Source organism: Hermetia illucens, chromosome 3 (assembly GCF_905115235.1).
Source record: "Hermetia illucens chromosome 3, iHerIll2.2.curated.20191125, whole genome shotgun sequence".
Taxonomy (NCBI): domain Eukaryota; kingdom Metazoa; phylum Arthropoda; class Insecta; order Diptera; family Stratiomyidae; genus Hermetia; species Hermetia illucens.
Window position 1 is genome coordinate 162927836 of NC_051851.1, and position 22829 is coordinate 162950664.

General features: G+C 43.6%; 1 protein-coding gene across 1 annotated transcript in view; it reads right to left on the reverse strand.

The window, feature by feature from the left end:
- The window catches only part of LOC119651877 (GATOR complex protein NPRL2-like), a 37399-nt gene extending 15556 nt beyond the window's left edge, over positions 1-21843 (reverse strand). Inside the window, exon 1 of the mRNA XM_038055690.1 lies at positions 20255-21843. The gene's annotated coding sequence lies outside the window, so the exon portion shown is untranslated. The remainder of the gene's footprint in view (positions 1-20254) is intronic.
- Positions 21844-22829: the final 986 nt, after the last annotated feature.

Below are 22829 nucleotides of genomic sequence, written 5' to 3' on the forward strand. Positions count from 1 at the left end.
GCAACTGGTGGCTTTGAAATCAAATGGCTTGATATGCTCGTTTTTTAGGTGTTTATTAATCTCGGTTGCTTATCTTCTGTACGATTTAGTGGCTATTAATGAAATATTCCGATTTCTAAAGTGTTAGTAACATAAATCTTCTATTTTAATGACTCTTTGAGGCAAAGTCAGGAAGCGTTAAACAGAAGCGAGAGCATCCAATAAATAAAAGTAGCAGCAATAGCTTGAGGAGGCGAGACAAATCGTTTGGCAAGAGTTATTGTTTCTGCCATCGGTGTGGGATGGTCTACTGGTGTTGATTTTTCAAAGATTTTTTTTTATATAGCGGAAGTATTTGGCTTTTTGCAATGGTGTAGTGTCCGCGGCTCAGCGCCGGGAAGGAGATTTCATTCACTTTTTTCGGGGTGTAATAGTCTCACATTTTTCTTTACGCCTTTAGTTTTCCCCATTTATCCTTCTTTAATTCACGCTTCCCATACTATCTTTATTTTAAAATACAAATTTCAATTGATGAAATTTTCTTCTTCATTTTTAAAACATTCCCACAACTGGTACATTTTCCCTACATTTCTCATGAGTGCAAGCCAGAATTCACCCCCCATCACTTGCTCATATTGCACATTATTGAATGCAGGCAGGCGAATTGATCATCAACAAAACTGTGTACGTTGCTATTGATGCTGAGTGGCGTGAACTTCGGAGGTGAAGGCCTGGATTAGCTGGACCGGGACCGGTTAATCGATTGACGGCTGATGAGCGGGAGACGGAATATGAGATCGTTTTACAATCATTCCTCCGAAAGGAGTGTTGTGCGCATTGCGAGGACTTTTCTTTGGATTATGTCGGCGAAAAAAAAATTTAGCATTCACGACAAAATAATGAACCAAAAATCAACTTGTAAAACAGAAAAAAAAGTGAGTCTATAGGGGAACAAGCTTTCCTCTTTGAGAGCTCTGGAAGGGGAGAGTATTTTAGTTGTTTGGTAACGCTGTTTGCTAATTTTTTATTCCTTAGTGTAAGTGTTTATCCTACATTTTTCATTTGATTCTTATATTTTAATGGTTGCAATGGTATTAGTATTAACGATTATAATTCTCTTTTTTTACCCTTTTGATTTTCTTTATTTTTCCGAGTTATCACAATCTGGGCGGATGCCGGATTTTACCTAAGACTAGCACTAAGTGCCAAGCATTTAGGCTCGGACGATCCTACCTACTTAAAAGATAAAGGGAGGCTGGTGGTGGTCGCCGGTTGTAGATCAGTGTGAGAATTCGTCGAGTACTCCCCGCAACATCGAGCACATAAACAGAATGGTGTACTTCTGCATGGTTTGAACCAGACTGTGCGAAAGTCCCAGAACTTTAAGGGAAGCCGTGAGGCATTTAGGTACAATACCTGCAGCTGACAATATTATGGGAACTACAACCACCCGCTTGAGATGATAAATTTCTTTTATTTCCCGAGCCAATGGCTCATAGTTCACCTTCTTCTCCACGTATTTCCGTTCAATGTTGCTATTATGGGGGATAGCAACATCAATAATATACGCGGAGCGACCCGTCTTGTCAACTAACAGTACGTCAGGCCTGTTATGTGCAGTATGACGATCAGTCAGAACTTGCCGGTCCCAATACATGGTGTAAGCAGAACTATCAAGTACTGCTTGCGGCTCATATCGGTAAACCGGACATGTTCCCGTGATCGGCCCATGCTTGTATGCAAGATTTTGATGGATAACTTTATATTCAGCATTATGCCTGGTGATGTATTGCACCGGTGCCATAACAGTACAGTCAGAAATGAGATGGTCCAACGTCTCTAACGCTGAACCACACATTCTGCACTGGCCGTTCTCCACCCGCTCTTCCATGATTAGGTTTTTATTAGTTCGGGAGGCGACCACGCCGTCCTGAATGGCTCACATGAATCCCTCCATCTCAGCAAAGAGCTCACCAGTACGCAGCCATCTGTTCAATAAATGCAAATCGACAAATGACAAAGACAATTCATGGGTTCACGGTGCATTGACTTCGACTTCCATTCATCGATCCACTTTTGGTCTGACTTCCGACAGTTAAGTGGAGTCAGTCTACAGTCTGCCTTACAAACAGCTGCATGTAAGAAACTCGCCTACTCCTTGCTGTAAAAATAAGCGCGCAGCGAGTCGACTTGACGATAATGTTGTGCCGCCACGTCAACTACGACCCTACCTCCGATGTCACGAGGCAGGTTCATCTGCTCCAGTTTGGATGATGCATTCGGAATTTGGACATAGTAGTCCGTATTCGCCGCTGGACGTTTTCCAGATCGGTTTTCGTCGCCAGCAATATTACGAATGCATAAGCCAGGGATAGCGAATATATTCAATGCGCTTATTTTTTTCTTTCTTGAGAAATGCGATTTCAGCACCAGCTTCATTCGTCGCAGGGATTCGGACAGCAGAGCATCCTTCAGATCATCAACTCGAGCAGTCGAAGTCTGTCTCGGTCATAGCTTGGATGTGGAGGTCCCGAATGCTATGCCCGCTATTCTGCTTGTGATGACCTTTGCAGATGGCTTGGATTTGACACTTGGCTAGTCCAAATTCCATACGAATATCACGGCTGAACATGTCTACTATTCGCAACAAACTGGTGGCCATCAGTACCAGCATACAACTTGATTTCATCTAAGTATATCAAGTGTGTCAGTTCGCACTTAGCATGTAGACCATATTTGATTGCAAAACCATACCTTGTGACATCATTCAGTAGACATGAAGGGGGTTCAGTGCCATGCAAAACCAAAGGATACTCAAAGAATCCCCCTGGAAGATGCCCCTCCGTATATAGGAAGGCTTGAGATATTAGCATTAGTATTTTCTTTATTATCGCGAATCCCCGTGTTTGATTTGTTTTTTTTTTTAGGATCCGGTGCGGACTCACGTTCCGGAAAAGGACGTGACACGTGAGGGATTGTAGTGCTCAAAGCGCTCTTCACATTCCCGAGTCTGGCTAGCACAGAGGCGTGCAAGCACGTGTCGATGAAGCACTTCGCACAATTTTGCCATCTTTTCAGATTTTTGGGGTAGCTCTTCCCTCTTGGTCGTTTTCGGCCACTAAGGATGGTCATTTGACCATCGCATCATCGCAGTTTTGCGCATCAACTGTGTTAATGGCAGTCTAGTGCTTACTATATGCTGTATATCTTGTCGGTGTATCTTCGAAGATATATGAAGTCCGCATAGTAAGACAATTTCCACTGAGTCGAAACATCAAAGTATTTCCCTCGGTGGGGGTAGATTCAGATACACCATCAAAGTGCAGAACAGGGAGACCCACGGTGGATGCCATTAATTGAACTAGCACACAGCCGTCGATCTCGGCGGATAGAGTTCTTCATAACGCTTGATGTCAGAATTGCCTTCAATTCCGTAAGATGGACAGATATTCTAGGCACATTAGAAAACTCATTCCACGTGCCTATCTCTTGCGGATATTATCTGAAAGCCCGCTCCCTGCTCTATGAGAAGCTAGAGGGCCAGAGGAGGAGGGATCCATCGTAGGGCCGGACCTCTGGAATGCTCGGTAATGCAGACCACGTTGCGGAACTTGTTACCGGACGCACGAACAGGCACAAAATAGACTTGGCATATTAATGCGTTGGGTAAGCGGTTAGATGACTGCTCATGGTTTCAGCCTTGCGTTGGAAAAAACCGAAGTAGTCATCTTGACTAGAAAGAGAATCCCGACCTTGTGTCCCATATCGATCGGCGAATCGACTATAGAACGAATATTGGGGGCTCTGTATCCACCAGGTGATGTCTTCTTATGGAAGCAACCCAGTCCATTCTGTTCTATGGCGCGGAGGTATGGGCTGATGCCCTTGACAAGGAGATGCATCATAAGCGCCTTGCTCAAATGCATAGACGGTGAGCCTTGCAAGTGGCGTCTGCTTATCGCACTGTCTCAGAACCGTTGCCCTCCTAAGGAAGAGCTATCTACAGCCACAAGGGCGGAAACTTAAGAGAGGTGGTTGCCCGTGGAGAACGTCAACGCACCCTTACCGACGGAGCCTGCTGACGATTACATAATTATTGCCGGCGACCTTAATGGTCATGCCATGCCATGGGGGAAAGGGGTTCGGAGCGCGCAATGAAGGTGGCGAGCGTATAATCGATTTTGCGGACACCCATGACCTTGTACTTATGAATACATGGTTCATCAAACGATTGTCTCACCTTCCCACATTTTATAGTGGGAACAATAAAACGCAAATCGACTATATTCTCATAAGACGCCAACATTTTACCACTGTCACTGATTGCAAAGTCGTTCCCTATGAGACCATCGCACCTCAACATCGGCCGTTCATTGCCGTCCTGCGATTTAAGCCACCGATAAAACAGCGTGAGAAACGCACTGGCCCGCCGCGCATTAAATGGTCGCGATTTGGTGAGGAGAAAGAAGAAACGGTCTCACTCATACGATTGCCAACCATTACGAATGTGGAAGAATCATGGAACCAACTGAAAGACACGATCCACAAAGCGGCCTCTGCAACCCTCGGGGTCACCAAGCCGGGTAAGCGGTACATCAACCGAGATACTTGGCTTTGGAATGATGATGTTGAAATGAAGGTCCGTGAAAAGAAACGCCTCTACTACAAATTTCTCGACGATAAAACGCCTGCTAATTGGCAAATTTATAAGAATGCCAACCGGGAAACAAAGAAAGCGGTCGCTGTCACCCGAGCGAACCATTTCAAAAATCTTTACGATAAACTGGACACTCAGGATGGCGAGAGAGATCTGTATCGACTTGCTAAAAGCCGTGATGAACGCACACAGGATATCGAACACTTCTGTTGTGTTAATGACAAGAACGGTACTTTGCTTACCAACCGTCGAGCCGCAACGGATAGATGGCGAGAATACTTCGAGCAGATTTCAACTGAAGAATTTGCTCATCCTCCACTTCCACAATCATTGCCGACATTTGGACCAGTTCCACCAGTCAGCGCAACTGAAGTCGAGGAGGCAATAAAACAAATGAAATCTGGGAAGGCAACAGGACCTGACGACATCGCATCTGAGCTCTGGAAAGCGAAGAACTGGGACCCAACACTGTGGCTCAGTGAATTCTTTAACCGGGTTATTCAGGAAGGAAGAACACCATCTGACTGGCAAGAAAGTACCACTGTTCCAATATGGAAAAAGAAAGGTAGCCCAGCAGAATGTTCAAATTACCGTCCGATCCGGTTACTTTCCCATACCATGAAGATTTTTGAACGCATTCTTGACAACCGTATTCGCGAAATCGTTGAAATAACCGTGAATCAAGCCGGGTTTGTCAAGAACTGCGGAACTACTGACGCAATACACGCTGCGCGGTTACTCATGGAGAAACACCGTGAGAAGCATCGCCCTCTTTACATCGCCTTTCTGGATCTAGAGAAAGCGTTTGACCGTGTACCACACGAACTCATCTGGTATGCTTTACGACAACACTTCGTGCCAGAAGAACTCGTGCGCTGGGTTCAATTGCTCTACCACGATCCGAAAAGTAAAGTTCGAAGTATGGCGGGTGTATCAAAACCGCTTCGTGTCTCTGTTGGAGTTCATCAAGGAAATGCCCTCTCACCACTCCTCTTTGTCCTTGTTATGGACACCGTCACACGAGATATCCAACGTCCAGTGCCCTACACACTACTTTATGCAGATGATGTTTTCCTAGCATCTGATAGCAAAAATGATCTCGAGCAACTTGTTCAAAAATGGAATGATCGCCTCATGCAACACGGTCTCAGATTGAATTTAAACAAAACTGAATTTTTGACGACCGATCCCCATGAAACACGCACATTCACTGTCAGCGGCAGTGATCTGCCCAGAACTGAGCGATTTAAATACCTCGGGTCAACGCTATCAGCCAATGGAGAACTGCGTTATGAAATTGCTTCACGCATTAACGCAACCTGGATGAAGTGGCGTTCCACAATTGGTGTCCTTTGTGATCGACGTATCAACGAACGTCTCAAATCTAAAATTTACCGCAATGTCGTCCGTCCAGTCGCTCTCTATGGTTCGGAGTGTTGGCCAACCATAAAAAAAAATGAACGGCGTCTTGTGGGAATGGAGACAAAGATGCTACGTTGGACTAGTGGCGTCACACGTTTAGAGCACATCCGAAATGAGGATATCCGCGATCGTTATGGGGTTGCACCGATCGTGGAAAAGTTGCGAGAGAGGCGTCTTCGATGGTATGGTCACACAATTCGTGCAAACGAGAATTCACTTGCCAAGATTGGTCTGAACATCGAAGTCGATGGTAAACGACCAAAAGGCAGACCTAAGCAACGGTGGCTTGATACGCTGGATGGGGATTTGAAAGCTTCGAGATTGCACCCAGATCAGGCATTCGATAGAGCCAAATGGCGAAGCCGATCACGACGAGCCGACCCCGCTTGTGAACGGGACAATGGCTGAAGAAAAAGAAGAAGAAGACCCTTACCGACGGGCAATTCTCTTGGCAAAATGAGTCTAGAGGCAGATGGACTGCTCCGCTCATCGACGATTTAGATCCATGCTGCGAACGCATGGTGAGATTGATTACTTCCTTACTCAACTTCTAAGCGGGCATGGAGGTTTTAAGTTTTACCTACACACCTGAACACATCATTTTCTCTTGTGAAAGGTAGGACGCCTTTCGTTAACAGCTTTATGCAGACAGGGTAGCTCTCTTCAGACAAGATTGTCAGAGAGATGCTGAGGAGGGCTGGTAGATCGAGTTGTGTTGCGCATTATCTTTGGGCTGAGTTCGACTGGCGGAGGGCCCGGATGGCAAGGGGTTCCCTGAACCAAAAACTCCCGACAAGATTGTCAGAGAGATGCTGGGGAGGACTGGCAGATCGAGTTGTGTTGCGCATTATGTTTGGGCTGACCTTGACCGGCGAAAGGACCGGATAGCAAGGAGTTTCCTGAACTAAAAACTCCCTTCTTCCCCTTGAATGAAATGAATTCCCTGACTTGAAGGCTTCCAAAACCGGGAGAGTTAGCATCAAGTAATGCGTCAAACAGTACCACGCTAGTTCAGTGATGACAAGGAGGTGTTTAGTTGGTAGTCCGACGGCGTGCTATTGCGGGAGTCCAACACTCTGTGCGTTAACGCATTCACCTACCATACTCCCAAAAATGTCCACGTTCAGTGTAGGTCTCATCGCTTTCTTGCTCCTGATTTCTGTGGATATAGCCACATCTGGTGGTGTTTCGGCATCTTTGTCCTCAGTCCGAAGGAGCTTTACCTTCTTCCGCGGTACTTTTCGCTGCCATCGGTTAGGATCCTCTTAGGTTCACGGTATCTGACTTGAATTCATTTCCACACACCGGTTTAGACCTGGTGCATCCAGTTCACGAGCTTTCTGCTAATTTTCCTAGTAGAGACCGAAGAGAAGGTTCTGTCTGGCAGGTTAGATTAGCCTGTAGTAACCACTCTTTTGTGGCTGAAGTTTTCTTTTGAGGGGATGTTTTTCGTAAGTAAGAATCTCAATTTACCGAATGGCAAGAACCAGCAATACGTTTTGAATCTTTCTATCTTTGTAGGGTCTAAAAAAGATAAATGGACCTAGAGATAGTATACCGATGTTAGTAAGTTCTTTTGACACCAAACCTTAAAAAATCGGCATAATGTGAGCAATGGAATTCATTCGCGTTTGACTAGAAAATTATTTCCATTGAATGTAGGAATCTAAAAAAAAGAACGGTAATAGAAAATGGTGATTATCTTGACAGATTTATTTTCTCCCAGTGCGTTCTATTTTCAAAAGAAAATCTATCTGAGCCCACGCATTTGCCTCGCACTGTACATATTTATGTAGAATTTTATATTTAAATTAATAAGCGTGCGAACGTTCCAACTGTATGGGTCTCTGAAGTATATATGTAGATATATTTATTTCTGGTTTACAGGATGTAAAACTTGTTTTATATATAGTTGAGTTTTGTTGCTGCGTAAAATTTTAATTTGCAATTTGGTCGGTATTTATGAATTTAGATAAATTTTAAAGCTTTTTTTGCGTGCAAGAAGAGGTAGATCTGAGGGGTAGAGTAAGAAAAGATAAAAGATAATAAAGGTGTGTGGTATCTGGAAAAGACTAGTTTTGAGTGCATATTTCAGAAACATTTTTTTGAAGTTGTGCTTTATGCGTTTCAAGGCTAGTATAGTTAATTATTATCCAATTGTTATCCAAAGAATCCTTCACATTCCGTGCTTATCGATACGACCATATTGTGGACCAGCTTCATCATTAGCGTGTCTGCTTCGCCATGCTAACAAGTGAAGTAAACTATAAAATAGACGCCTTGTGCGAAGTTTACTTACTTACGGATTAAAAAAGGTGTTAAATATATGACGCCTGCGGAGTTCAAGCTCACCTAAAACCACACTAAATTTTTTTCTTGCCAATTGGTCTTATCAGCTGAAGATTACCCATAAACTTATTTATTTTCAGGCTTATATGAAAAATAAGCACTTTCCCAAAAAGCACCAATTACTACAAAAGTTTTGCATGGGGGAGTATCTTTTTTCAAATTGTCCTACCATTGTTTACTTTGTACGAATTTCAAAAACAATTTAAATTAATTAGATGCAATAACCCGTTTTATAGCTTCATAATATGGTGGTGTGTATCGTTATAGAGGGTAATGTATATTTTATGGTCAGTTAAGCATTTCACTTTTCTAAATGAAAACAATGGAGTAGGTGCAGATAAGGGCTTTGAACGATTAAATTGTTATTTCTTCAATTTAGTAAATTTACATTTCAAAATGAAACCACTTTTAAATGCGCTGCTCTGATGAGGATCTGAATAACTCTCCGAATTTATTATTTATTTTGTTTAAACAAAAACACAAGATATTGCTTTGGAAAGTCGAAATCATTGCTTATCTAATCGTCTAGATGAAATTGTCTGTAAAAAAAATATAACATGTATTTTATTAATAATTATTGAAGAGAGTGATGTAATACGTGCTAACCACTTTTCCATAAATTTCTCGTTTGTATTCATATCAGCAGAATTTGTGTCAAAAATTGGATTTTCTGTTCATTTTTGTATTGTGAACTTGTTTGGATCATATCGTCTAGTCGTGATCGAGATGGAGATAATTTTCATCTAATGAATATTACGAGGTACTAACTGTTGCTAATTACAAGGTAGAAGAAGGTTTTTGGAAGATCCTCCTTTGAATTTTTTTTTTTGCGGTGTCCAGTTCTCGCCGGATTATTCTGGTCAGGAGACTTAAATTTATATAAGTATATATCGAAAGGAAAAATAATTTTCCAGTAAAATTTGCACAGAGTCCAGTGTGAGTGCATTTCGAGGTCTAAAGTTTGGAATATAATTCTCACTTTAAATTTGTACTTTTTGACACCTCACTCTTCTATTTCGCACCTCAGGTCAAATTTTACATTTACTTTGTAAAGTGCTAATTGAGACCTTTCATTTGATATCCCACACGGCTATATTTGGAAAAAAAGTGTTGCACCCCCTCTTGGCTCTCACTTTATGCGTGGCATAGGCATCTGCATACCTATATTCACAAAATTTTATCTCAATAGGTGTTGTCGTTTTCGAAAAAAGCACGTTCGACAGACAGACAGATAGACACAAAGTTAGAAAACCTACAAAATAATATGATATAAAGCCAAACTGAATAAAACCGTAGTAGGAAGAGATTGGTACGAAGTTTTCAGTCCCAGCTAGAAATACAGTCAGTACAGGTGCCAGATATTCTGCGACAAAAGAAGATATATGGTGGCACCAACTACTACAAACTGCGTTGATAAGTCTTACGCTTGAAGTGACTAAAAGAGCTATCATTGCCAGCAATTTCAGAACTGGTCGCGTTATCTGTCAACTGTGAGGACAGATCTATCTGAAAGATCGGTGATGAATATTATATTTGTTAGCACATTAGTTAAGGACCTCCACTGATACGTCAATATAGAGTACACTTAAATGCAAACCAAATCAGGGTAACGACCACAGGTGTGCATAATGCTGACCAGATGGTCTTCTAAAGGATACCGTATTGTACGAACGATTATTATTATAATGATTGACGAAAATTTGTAGTGAATATGTGATGCGTCCATGCAGAGGTTTATTATTTCCTAGAAACGAATACCGAACTTATAGGGCAACTATGAAATAGAGGAATGCCGCAAGGCCAGAAAAGGTAGTCAACGAAAGGGAATCAATTTGGGTATGCACACAGTCGAATAAACACAAGCTAATGCTTATTCTCAAGCCAAAACATCTTTGGGATATCTATCGTTCTAGGTCCCGATATTCCTTCTAAATAATTCTAACAAATTTCTCGTACGGATCACACCGAATGAGATGACTGGACTTTCGACCCAGGCTTGGTGCTCTGGATTACGCTACCTTGGCCACAGAGGGGCGAATCCTGGTCGGAGGTGACTTCAATGCCAGGGCACTTGAGTGGAGCATGCCCCACCCAGACTCCAGAGGGAAACGAATTCTCGAAATGGCGGCGAGAACAGGACTTTTATTTTTAAACACCGGACCCAACCCAACGTTGCGGCGCCCAGGCTGCAAGGGAACCATTCCAGACGTAACCTTCGCGTTGGAGTCATTGGTGTCGCTGGTGGACGGGTGGTGAGTCCTGGGAAACTTCTCGGCAAGTGACCATCAATATGCTACCTTCGAAGTGGTTGACATAAACCCTCGGTGTGCGCCACCCGGCGCTCTTTTTGTGCATGGAACGTCGCGAAGGTGAAGATCGGGAGGTTTGCAAAAACTCTTGGAACAGGTGGGGCTGCGCTGGAGGGTACTTCTCGGGGTGGTGGCACTGCAGCTGACACTGTCGTAAATTCAGTTATGAACCTGATAAAACGTGGCAGATCTTGTATGTATTGGTGGAGCGCGGAAATTGCAGAGCTTCGGAAGGAGTATCACCGACTCCGTCGCTTGACACAACGTTTAAACGACCGGGAGGAGGCATGTACTATAATGACAGAGTACAGATTATCCAAAGGAGACTCCACAGCGTAATAAACAAGAGCAAAGCTCGCTGTTGGTGGGATCTGGGCGAAGAGGTCAGTGGGGAACCGTAGGGAATCGGTTACAAACTGGTAACTCGGAAAATTGGGAAAACCCTGTTCACTTAAAACCGAGCAGATGGACCGCACTATTTTGCGTGCGAGATGATGATGTCAGCGATACGCGCTGCCGTAGACTTATCCCCACGGTAGTTCAGTTTTAGAGCAGAGAGATCCACAGTTGATGCTGTCCTGCAAGTTGTGGATGCCGTTCGTCGAGCGTAGGTATGTAGCCGACGAGCTCGACGGGTGGTGCTCTTCGTAACGCTGGACGTCAGATACGCCTTTAATTTCGTAAGATGGGAAGACAGTCTATATTGTCAGTCAGTCAGATATTGACAGTCTAGATATTGAGGGATTATCCGCGGAACCGCTCCCTGCTCGATGAAATGCTAGAGGGTCCGAGGAGGATGTAGAGGGTAGCGCAGGGATCCATCCTAGAGCTCTGGAATGCTCCCTATGATAGGTTACTTAAACTCCACATGCCAGAAGACTCGCGCCTGGTCCGTTATGCAGATTATGTCGGGGCGCTTGCTGATGGACGCACTGTCGAACAAGCGCAAAGCAGACTTGACATATTGATGCGACGGGTAAGCGAATGGGTGACTGCTCATGATTACAACCTTGCACTGGAAAAAACCGCAGTAGTCATCCTGACTAAAAAGAGAATTCCGACCCTGCGTCCTATATCGTTCGGCGAGTTGATAATTGAGTCAAAATCAGCGGTAAAGTACCTTCGGCTGACTCTTGACTCAAGGATGAGCTTTCGGGCAAATCAAAGTAGCAGTGAGCAAGGCTGCAGCTGGAGTTTCGGCTTTAAGTAGGCTAACAGCAAATATTAAGGGTGCTACGTCTAGCAGGCGATGTCTCCTAATGAGTTCAACGCGGTCTGCCCTGCCCTACGGCGCAGAGGTATGGGCTGACGCTCTTGGCAAGGAGGTATGTATATCGTAAGCGTCTCGTGCAAGAACAGAGACGGGTAGCTTTGCGGGTGGCGTCTGCAGACCGCACTGTCTTTGAACCGGCGGTGATGATGATCGCGGGAGTTATCTCCGTTACCCTCCTTGCTAAGGAACGTAAAGTCATATACAAGCGCAAAGGAGAAGAGCCAAGTGAGGTGGTTGCTCTTGAAGAGCGGTAACGCATACTAGATAAGCAAGCGTAAGGGAATGAAGCCATGTGGGGTGGTTGCTCGTGAAGAACGGTAACGCACACTAGATGAGCGACGACTTTCTTGACAAAGTGGAACTAGAAGAAGATCGACTGCTCGTTGGCTCATTGGCAACTTAGTTGCGTGACTGAATCGGAAACAATTTCAGCTTTATATCGGCTACTGTTGCGTTTACCGAACAACATCTGACGAAGCGGCTTGTATTATAGCAAGGATAATTCTAATAGATATTCTAGCAAAAGACCAACAAGGTCTTTATCTTGAACATATGTTACCGAAGAATTCTTCGCCCGTTAGAGGAAGATCGAACGGATTGGAACTCTCGCTGAGTGCCAGGAGGGGGCCACGGGCCAAAGTTCACAGGGTTTATCGGAACTATGCCATCGCCAGTGAAACAGTAGTTGTAATGGATATGTTAAAGCAGAAACTTTCTGGAGTCCGGATAGCTCAGTGGTTAAAGCAGTCGGCTGTCGTATGGAAGCTCGCTGTTCGAATCTTACTGGTGGCAGTTAGATTAAGGGGTTGCAAATAGCAACTCATTATTGGCTCAGTAGTTACAGGACAGGCAACTGCAGGGCGAAAAAATCTATTCAAATGCTATATCGATTAAGCCAAGAATTTGGATAGCGCCTGTCTCGCTAATCGATGTCTTACATCTGCCTATCTGCCTGCCCATCTGTCCTACACCTACTTTGATCTGAGGCTAGTAAAGGCCTGGGAGTTTGACATACCACCTTCTCAGTGTGTTCATCTGAAAGTACCAACACCTCAAAGCCCAGTTTCAAGGGTAATCATTCGTTTTGTATGGCACTGAACCCCATAGCTACTGTATGACGCTAGAGGGTATTGTTTTGCAATTAAATATGGCCTAATTGTTGTATGCTGGTACTGACGCCTATCTAAGTAGAATGTTGCGCGCAGTAGACATGTTTAGCCCTGATGTTCGGATGGAATTTGCTCTGGACAAGTGTCGAATCCAATCTATTCGACTCCACTCCCCTGTCGCGCGAAGCCTACCAATTTTAACTATCGTAAGGTGAACTTCTAAAGTCTGAACTCAGCCCTGGCGACAATCAATGGGTTCCCCTCCTCTCTCCGTTCACAGGTGACCAAGCACTCAACACCTCCTATACCACTTGTTCTGATCTTACGTCCCCCCTCTCCTACGTCCCCTTCTTTTCTAAATGCTTGTGCTCTTATCTTGTCTGGTTAATCACTGAAGTCCACAAAAATTTCGTCAAAAATACACTGCGAGGAAGAAGTTCCTGTCCTCTAGAACCTATGCCGACTTAGTTTTTTCAAAACTCTGCGTTCACAGGTCAAATTATTAAATAAATTTCGAATGCTGCCAATCCTGCTACGCTCTCCTTTTTCCTCTTCCTTCCTACTAGCGGAGCCTGTCCCGCGTCGTCTAGCATTCCTCTCCTTACTCTTTTCTTTGTCGAGTACCTCATTGGCAAATTTCATGCGTGTCGGCCCTGGCTACGACGCTCTTTTTGCTTAAAATTGGTCAGTCCATCTCTCCTCCCCTATCCCCCATTTTTAACAAACGCCTTTTGCCGGCTTGTGGAAAGAGGCTCTCATTATCCCCATTCATAAAAGTGGCAAACACACGCTTGCCGGGAGTTACCGTCCGATTTCCCTCATTTCCTCCTGTTCCAAAACTTTGTAAAGATATGTCATCGACTGGTTGTCTGCCCACTATGGCCACCACATAGTGAAAGAGCAACACGGCTTTGTTAAGCCTAGGTCCACTGCCTCCAACTAGCTTGACCTTTCCAACTTTGTCGCTAAATGTCTACATTCACGGCAGGAAGTGTATACTATTTACACTAACTTTGCTAAAATCTTCGACACTGTAAATCACAAGATACTTTTATTTAAACTCTCGTCTCCAAGCGTTCCCATACCACTTATTTTATGGCTTGCCCCGCCCTTACCTATAACTAATCCTGATGGCTCCTTCTCCCTCTCTTCTGGCGCCCCACAAGGATCTTTTCTAGGTCCTTTATTATTTCTTGAAATTATGAATTTTTTTCTTTCATGATTTCGGAGATATTAAAGGATATCTATGGATATCTTATATCAATGAAATATAGAATACCTTACATAAATATATCCACACAAATGTGTGTACATATGTGAACACATCGTTCAATATATAATGCATTAGAATTATCTTCAAACTTTATTAAATTTTACTACTAGAAAATTGCAAAACTCATTTGATAATGTTCGTCCATGGAGCATTAAAAAGGCCGTTAAATTTAATTTTAAAAGCTAATTTATTTCCCCATTGAGAAAGTAACATCTTCTGAACAATCTTTTTCCTTTATTTTGGCTCATTAAAATCATATGAAATGGATAATGTTTACAATAGAAGGCACCCATCGGATCAGTAGTGAACACATGCCGCACTACTCCATGAAATGAATAAATATTTAAAAGAGCAATCCAGAGTCAGTAGTAATCAATTCATTTAACAGATCTTTTTGTATATTCTGTATTCTAGTGTATATCATAGAATGGATTTCGTAAACACAACAACGAAAGTGTATTTCATTAACGAGTTTTCCTGCTGATTTTTATGAATAATCTACTCGAAAAAAACCCTTGATAGATAGATAGAAACACATGACTTTTATTTTAATTTGCACCACCTGTGTCTTTATCTGTAGATAGAACAATTAATTCGGGAATTGTTTTTCTACACGAGGTGTTGTTTTCCATCAGCTTTGTTTGCATAATGTATTGGGAAAATAAAAAGTAAAAGGGCATAGTATTAAGCTGATGACGGTTGGGAGCTTATCGCTTCATATCTACTGCATGTTTGATCATGGGCTTTGTAGATTTAGTTAACGAAAATTGGCGCAATATAGATAGTTTTTTTGCAGGGGGTATTAGGAATTTCTCGAAGCGTTAATTGTGAGGATTTTTAGCAGCGCAATGATTCTCCTTCACCTAAACCTTCGTCCCGTTCGGTACCGGGGTCGACTCATTTGGATAACATTCGTCAGTTCTTTCAATTTTGAGTTTGGTCCGAATGGAGTCGAGGGATTCTCAAACCACCATGTAGTTCCTACGGCCGAACATTGTGAGGTCAGTGACGAAGCGATGAAAGTTGCAGAAATTTACAAACCTTTCTTCATTGTTGTTTTTGTTATGGTCACCAAGACCATTCTTCCACATCACATACTCTAACAAGATATTGTCAGAACCGATCTTTGCATTCCAATTACCTATCGCATTCACAATGTCACCTTTAGGAAGCCTCGGCTGGATTTCGTGAAATTATTTATAGAAAGCCTCTTCCTCCTTTTTATTGAAAATTACACAATCGTTAAGTTTCTTAGCCTGGAACAGAATCTGGCAATCAAGATTTTATCCGAAATCGGCTTAATATTGCATTCACGTCTACTACCACTAGGTTTTCCAGAGTTCGGTGCCACAAAAGGGAGAGGCGTACTTTGATGCCAGCATATCTCTCTCTGAGAGTGAGCTGTCTCTCTTCTAGGGTGATGTGTGGCTTTCCAGGGGTCAAGCCTCTCGTCTACCAAGACCGTTAGTGAGTGGTGATAGCCACTCTCTGAGATGACCCTACTATTAATAAAACGCTACGGATCTAGACTGGGGAGTCGAAAACGCCTCTCTCAATCAAGGGTGTCACGCGAACCGTGTCCATTGGATAGTTTGCAGTCGGGGGTAACTGGCTGTATTCAAACGGAGCCTCACTGATACCTGGTCGCCTCATTGAACAAGTTTGACCTTGCCGTGCTACGGGGGGGCTATGGCACGGCGGACCTCCTAACCCCCATACTCGTGGGAATCAAATGAGTAACATTATAAAAATAAAGAAAACTACAACAAAACAAGCGGAACTCCGTACCGCCCATAACCTGGTCAACCAGGTGAGGCACATCTCCGAAATACTGAGAGTCAGGTGATTATACCCAAAAGGGAAGAATACTGAGAGTCAGGTGATCATACCCAAAAAGGGAGAAGTTGGGACGTCAAGCAGTAGATTTAAGGTCAACATTGGTATACTTCGAGGACAACAACCAAAAGAGACCACTGCTCAAAAAGCAGGGACAAGCAAAAGCACGTGTGAGATCAATATATCAGACGTGAGGGAGGAGACATGTCGCAGTTTCGCAGGCGCTAAATGTCATCTGCGTTATCTGGGGGAAGGTCTGAAACCAGAAGAGGGCTTTAAGAAGGCTCAGGACAGGACAGACCTAAGTAGGTCGAGGGCATTCGACTAGCCATACTGTCAAAAACGTTTCCCGAGCAAATACTCACTCGTGAGGAGCAGGAAATTATTGAAGACCTTGTCGTCAGGCAGATGTGCAAGGGATGAATTTCGAAACTTGTGTTCACGGGTCACTTACTGGTGGACTGCGTGAGGGAGGATACTACAAAGTGGATTAAGACCTAGGGACCCTGGGAAGAAGCAGAACTGTCAATATGTGCTGGGGATGATATATCATATGTATACCTGGTGATAGTGTTTCTTCCGAACAATAGAGATGGAAGATCCCATGGTCCTAATCGCCCAGAATGAGGATCTCCATACGCGATTATAGAGAGTCTTCAAAAGAAAGGTGGAGGGCAAGGGTAGACTCCTCACGATCGGGGTAGATGATCGATCCCTGGAGGCAGTCAAACGTAGTAGTTGCCATATCAACTATTGATTTGGCAACATACCTGTGTACGTGCGCAAGGAAAAGCCGACGAGAGACACCTCAGAGGAGACTTACCGGGGTCCCCAAGAAATCTCGGAAGCCATTGAGGCGGAAAGGACTGGATCAGTCAGGGAAGTAGACCTGCACCCCAGTGAAGAGCCGTCGCTGAACGACCTACACCCAGATCTTCTAGGGTTTAGGGTGGACAGCGATGTGCAGGAAAGCGCTATGTCGGAGGAAGTGGGTGACAATGACAGTGGAGAAGAGCTCCAAACAATAACGACGCCTCAGAGGATGATCATCTCCGCAGATCACGTGCCTTATGCTCTTGTTGAAAATAATCGAGGTGTTATTTCCCCAGTAAGAGGGGGGTATTGACACCTTCCAGCGTCTCCTGAATGTGACGCCGAATCTACCAGTCACCAGGGATGAGCTGATGGAGATCTGCAGTCGAATAGGTGACAGCAAAGCCCCGGGTCTGGATGGCATACCGAATGAGGCTTGCCGTCAAATGTAAACCGGATATGTTCGCGGCGTTGTTCGAAACGTACATGTCCGAGGGAATATTCCCTGCACCATGGAAGCAGCAGAAACTGGTGCTGCTGCCTAAGGCTGGCAAACTTCCAGGGGAATCGTCCTCTTATAGACCCATATATCTTCTAGACACTATGGGGAAAATGTTGGAGCGGGTTATTTATAATATATTACTCCCAGTCGTCGAGAACCACGGGGGCCTTTCAGATAGGCAGTATGGTTTCCGTAAAGCCCGATCAACCATTGATGCAATTCACGGAAAGGGTTGTACCAGCAAATATTGTGTGGTGGTGGTGACCCTGGATGTGAGGAATGCATTCAACTCGATCAATTGGAACCTTATACGAAAGTCTCTACCGACGATTGGTGTTCTCACATACCTCGTCGCTACTATCCATAGCTACTTGCAAGAGCGGACACTCTGGTATAATACCGATGACGCACCCAAGGAGTTCGCTGTCTCCGCGGGTGTCCCACAGGGCTCTGTACTGGGCCCAGTACTGTGGAACATTATGTATAATGATATTCCGGTTCCGGAGGAGGCCACGATAGTGGGTTACGCCGATGATATAGCACTGGTTGTGGTTGCAGAGCATCTCGAGGATGCTGGGTTTTACTCAAACGAAGCAATAAGTGTTGTTAAAGCTTGGTTAGAGAGTGCTGGACTGGCCCTCACTAAACACCGCAAAAGAAATTACGCTTGCATTAGAATCGGGAATCGTATCATCACTTCCAAGCCGGCCATCAAATTCTTGGGAAAACTGAATTTTAAGCAGTACATAGAGCATACCTGCGAAAATGCATCCAACACGAGTATGGTTCTGGCAAGGATGATGCCGAACGCAGGAGGATCGTGGCATACTTGCAGGTTGCTCATAGCCAGGGTGGTGAGTTCTATCATGCTATTATCGACGGGATCCTAGAGGACCTGGCGCACGTATTTTTCCAATGTCCTAGGTTCGTGGAAGAAAGGAGGAACCTAGAGGAAACTCTAGGTGTAGTGCTATCACCGGAAAATATTTTCCGAAGAATGGTAGCTTGTCAGGAAGACTGGGATGCGATTAGTTTCATGATGGCAGTAATCCAGGATAAACTGCGAAAAGCAAAAGAAGTGAGGAAGGCGCGGCTACCAACCCCGTGGGTAGACGGAAGGAGACCTAGCTAAAGTGAGCTAACTCCGCTCCGTGATGTACTGCCTAAGGGTGGTTCTACGGGGTAGGGGGGAGGAGTCGGAGGTAGTTTAAGTGGCTAAAAATCCCACACTGTGGAGTGCCCAGGCCAGAGTCTATTGAAGATTTCCACTTCCTAAAAAAAAATGCAGGCAAGAAGGGCAATCTTCAGGATGGCCAGGAGTATCAGTGAGGCGGGAAGCTGCCTGAATCGAAGGAAGATAACTTGGGAACGAGGTTTCACTTCGATAAGAAGTTTGAAACACATTGGAGTAACAAGGCAAACGTGACTGTGACATACGGCTTAAACCAGAAACTGATTACTTCGTACAGTGACGAGTCCCTCACAGGAGATGGAGTCGGTGCCGGTGCCGTTGGTCCAAGGAAAGTGTACTTGGAGCCAATGGGCAAGCACACTAGCATATTCCTGGCGGTAACATACGCCTAAGACAGATGGGCTTGTTTTCACCCCCAAGGGAACTACATGGGGTAGAATATTGCTGTACTGACTAACAACTAAACGGCGATCAAGACACTTAGGTCCAACCAGGTGGACTCTAAACTGGTATGGGGATACCTTGAGCTCAACTTGTTCAATAAGGTCTCCTTCCAGGCCATATTGGGTTAGAAGACAATGACGCAGAGGACGAACTGAGCTAGAAGGGAGCAGCCACGTCTTTACACGGGCCGGAACCCTTCTGTGGAATCGCAAACGGGTTCATGACTATGTCATTAAAAAATGAAGAGGAACTACTATGGGCACTGCATGCAGGTTCTGTGCGGAGTGTGTCGAAGCTTCTATACACGTTCTGGGACAGTGTTTGGCACTTATGCATAGTAAGTCCCAATACCCTGGTGGAGGAGCTTGCGCACATTCTAGAAACCAATCAAAACCAGTTTTCAATTGCTAAGGGACGTAGCCGGGGACTCAGTTGCCCTTCGAAAGGTTTCCGGCGTTTCGCTAGCAATAGAGATGATAATATGTACTGAAATTTCTCAACAGCGATCCTTAATTCATTTGTATATTTGTATTTTTGTAAATGTTGATAGTGCAATGACCAAGATAGTTAAGCAGTAGTTTCAAGATTGACTCGCTGCAGGCTTGAATTTTGATTCCAGTTCCAGGGGTTATATGTTGATGTTGTTCCATAGTAGCATGGACGAATGGACACACGCAACGAATAATCAAATATTAATAAAATATCAATAATTGGGTAGAGATATCAAGGAAATTTGCATTCTTGAAAAGTGTTCATGGTTTGTATAATGCTACTGGTTGTAGATATAGCGCCAAAATTACTTCTACAGATGTCCTGAGAGTTTCGTATAGTCTGCGAAGTTGAATCACTTGGTCTCACGCTCCGCTATCTTTTAACAAACTCCAAGAACTTCTTTTCCAGGTTCAAAAGACGAAAAGACATTGAATTAATTTGATAGTTTTGTTTTCTACAGCACTCCTAAGAATATGATAAGTACAAACACAATATGATAATATTTTGAAAAAATGTAGAAATATCTTCATTAAAAATGATTTATAGTGGATCTGTTGATAAAAATGGCCATGAATAGATGGTAAAAATAAATAATATCACTCACTGTTCTTTATCTCTGCGTATTTTTACTTTTTTATCACGGCTTCATCGTGATATCTAATTCTTCTAACAAATTCTCTTGCAAACAAAACAGATTTAAATTGCGTTCGAAAATAAAATGTTTAGCACAACACATGCAAACATTCACATTTGCACTATTTATAATCGCATTGAAATCACGGTTCCGCTGATATTCCTGTCACGACCACGGTTTGTAGCGTCTAAGCTCATCAGATTTGCATCTATCGCGATCATGCACTGTATCTAATTCCTTGGCATAGTGTAACTGGTGGGTAAAAATAAAAACACAACACTCTCCCCCATAGTAACCGGCAAGAAAACAACAAAAATATAGTATGGACACGCACACACACACTTGGATTTTTAATCTTGTTTTTATGTTTATTATAATAAAACCTGAGTTCAAGAAACTCGTTTCTTAAAGAAAAGCAATTTGTTTTATGTACACATAAAAGATTCAGTCAAGATCGAAGATAAAACATCTTTTTCGGTCAACGTCCGTGCGTAACGCATAGAAATATTTTTAATCAGATGCGTATGGGCTGGAAATGCAATTTCACTCGCGACAAGTTGATTGCCTACATATATATATGTAGGCGCGTAGGCATCCGAAAATTTTGAATCTAACTCGGCTGAATCCGCGGTGGTGATTATCTGAAATCACTTAGGTTTCGGTTTGATTGCAACACTTGTGGATTTCAAGAGCACTTTTGAGCCACGCCACGAACGACTGCAGCCAGAAAGCTGACACCAACTCGAACCCAGTATTTTATACGATTTTCCGTCCTACAGTTCCAATGCACGCAGTTACTACGAGCGGAGCCAGTTTTCAGATGCTATAAATACGAAAAGTGGGGCGCGATTATTTTCATTGATTATGTGTGCATTTATTATTTATTCAAGCAGCATTTTCTTTACACATTGCACTTGTGGGCATGGACCGCGGCGACCTATTTATCTCCCACTTCCATTGTTGCGGGCTACATACTGAAGATTGCTTCCGATAGTCATCAACAACGACTTAATGCGTCTATATTGCGTTAATTCTTAACTAAACTTGATCTTGCGACACTATCACTTCAAAACACATCATCAAGATCACCCGATAGCCATCAGTACAAGCTCGTCACTAAGGCCTTGTTGACAAACATGTAAAAAGCTCGATCTCGATCTGATATCTAAGATATTAGTCGTTCCGTAAGTATCTAAAGTGACCGTCGCGCAATGTAAAAACAACGAATCTATAATGAAACTAAATTAAGCTCGGCGAATCTAGCATAGTCTAATCGGCGACAACAGTAGATATTGCGACGCGACGTGCGATAAAAAAATCCAAAGAATCAACTGAATACGCGACTTAGGGTGCTTTGCTTTTAGCTGGTCTCCCGCAAGCCCACGACTCACAGCTGAAATTTGGTGATGATGAGCACTTCGGTCTGTCTATGTAATCCCACCTAAACTTTTTCGGGAAAATAACTAAGGTTGCGAAATTTCGCTCGTCGAAACCCGTCCAGTGGTCGCGTTGATAAGAGCCTAAATGCCTAAAAAAATATCTGCAAAGTGTTAGCAGATAGCAGAGGTTAACGTTTATTGTGTAGATTTTCCTATTCGGGGGTAAGCGTTTGCAGATAATGGATGTATAGACATGGGTCAGCCAAAGCGGATTATCGGGTATTAATAATGCTTGGTTGAAGAATTTCTAGATTAGATATAAGTAAATAGGCATTTGGAAGTATATAATGATTGTTAGATAATAATAGGATGGATATTCTGCGTGAGTTGTGTAAATACGAGTTAGCGCTGGTATCTAGATGCCTGATTAGATGCGTGTAATTGAAGCTTTATGAAGTCTAATTGATTTACATGCAATCATGTTGTTGTTAGGCGGAAAATTGAAATTGAGCGACGGACGTCCATCGGAATTTGAGTTGATGAACGGATTAATAAGTTGTCTAAAGACAGTTGAACATATAACATTTGTATCTCCAGTTTTGGGGTTTCCTAGACTCCTGCATTTGAATCAAGGCTTAACAAGTCTGAAAATCGGAAGCTAGACGCCTCAGGGATGAGAGGTTTAGTGGTTATTACTATTCTGTTAAGCGCAAGTCGCACCGCGTCCTTAGTTGATGTTATAGCGGAGCGCTAGTGGTCTCGTTCAAGAGGGGATACTGTAAAGTTTTGTCCTAACACGGTTCAGTCGCCATCATGCGTTGGAATAGTGAGGAGCGTGCCTTTGCCGTTGAGGTTTACTTTTCAAGCGGATGTTCGGTTATTGCAACACAGCGTGCATTTCGTAATCGCTTTAATTTAGCCCCGTTGGCTCCCGTCCCAGACCGCAAATCAATTGTTACCTGGGTCACTACATTCAGACAAACTGCAAGTGCGACAAAAGGAAGAACTGGACTCCCTCGGCCCCTTAGATCACCTGAGAACATTGAAGCAGTGAGAGCGTCAATGTTGCGATCGCCACGGCGTTCTGCGCGCAAACACGCATCTGCCCTTGGAATATCCGATCGTTCTGTGAGAAGAATTCTTCGTGATGATCTTCATTTTCATCC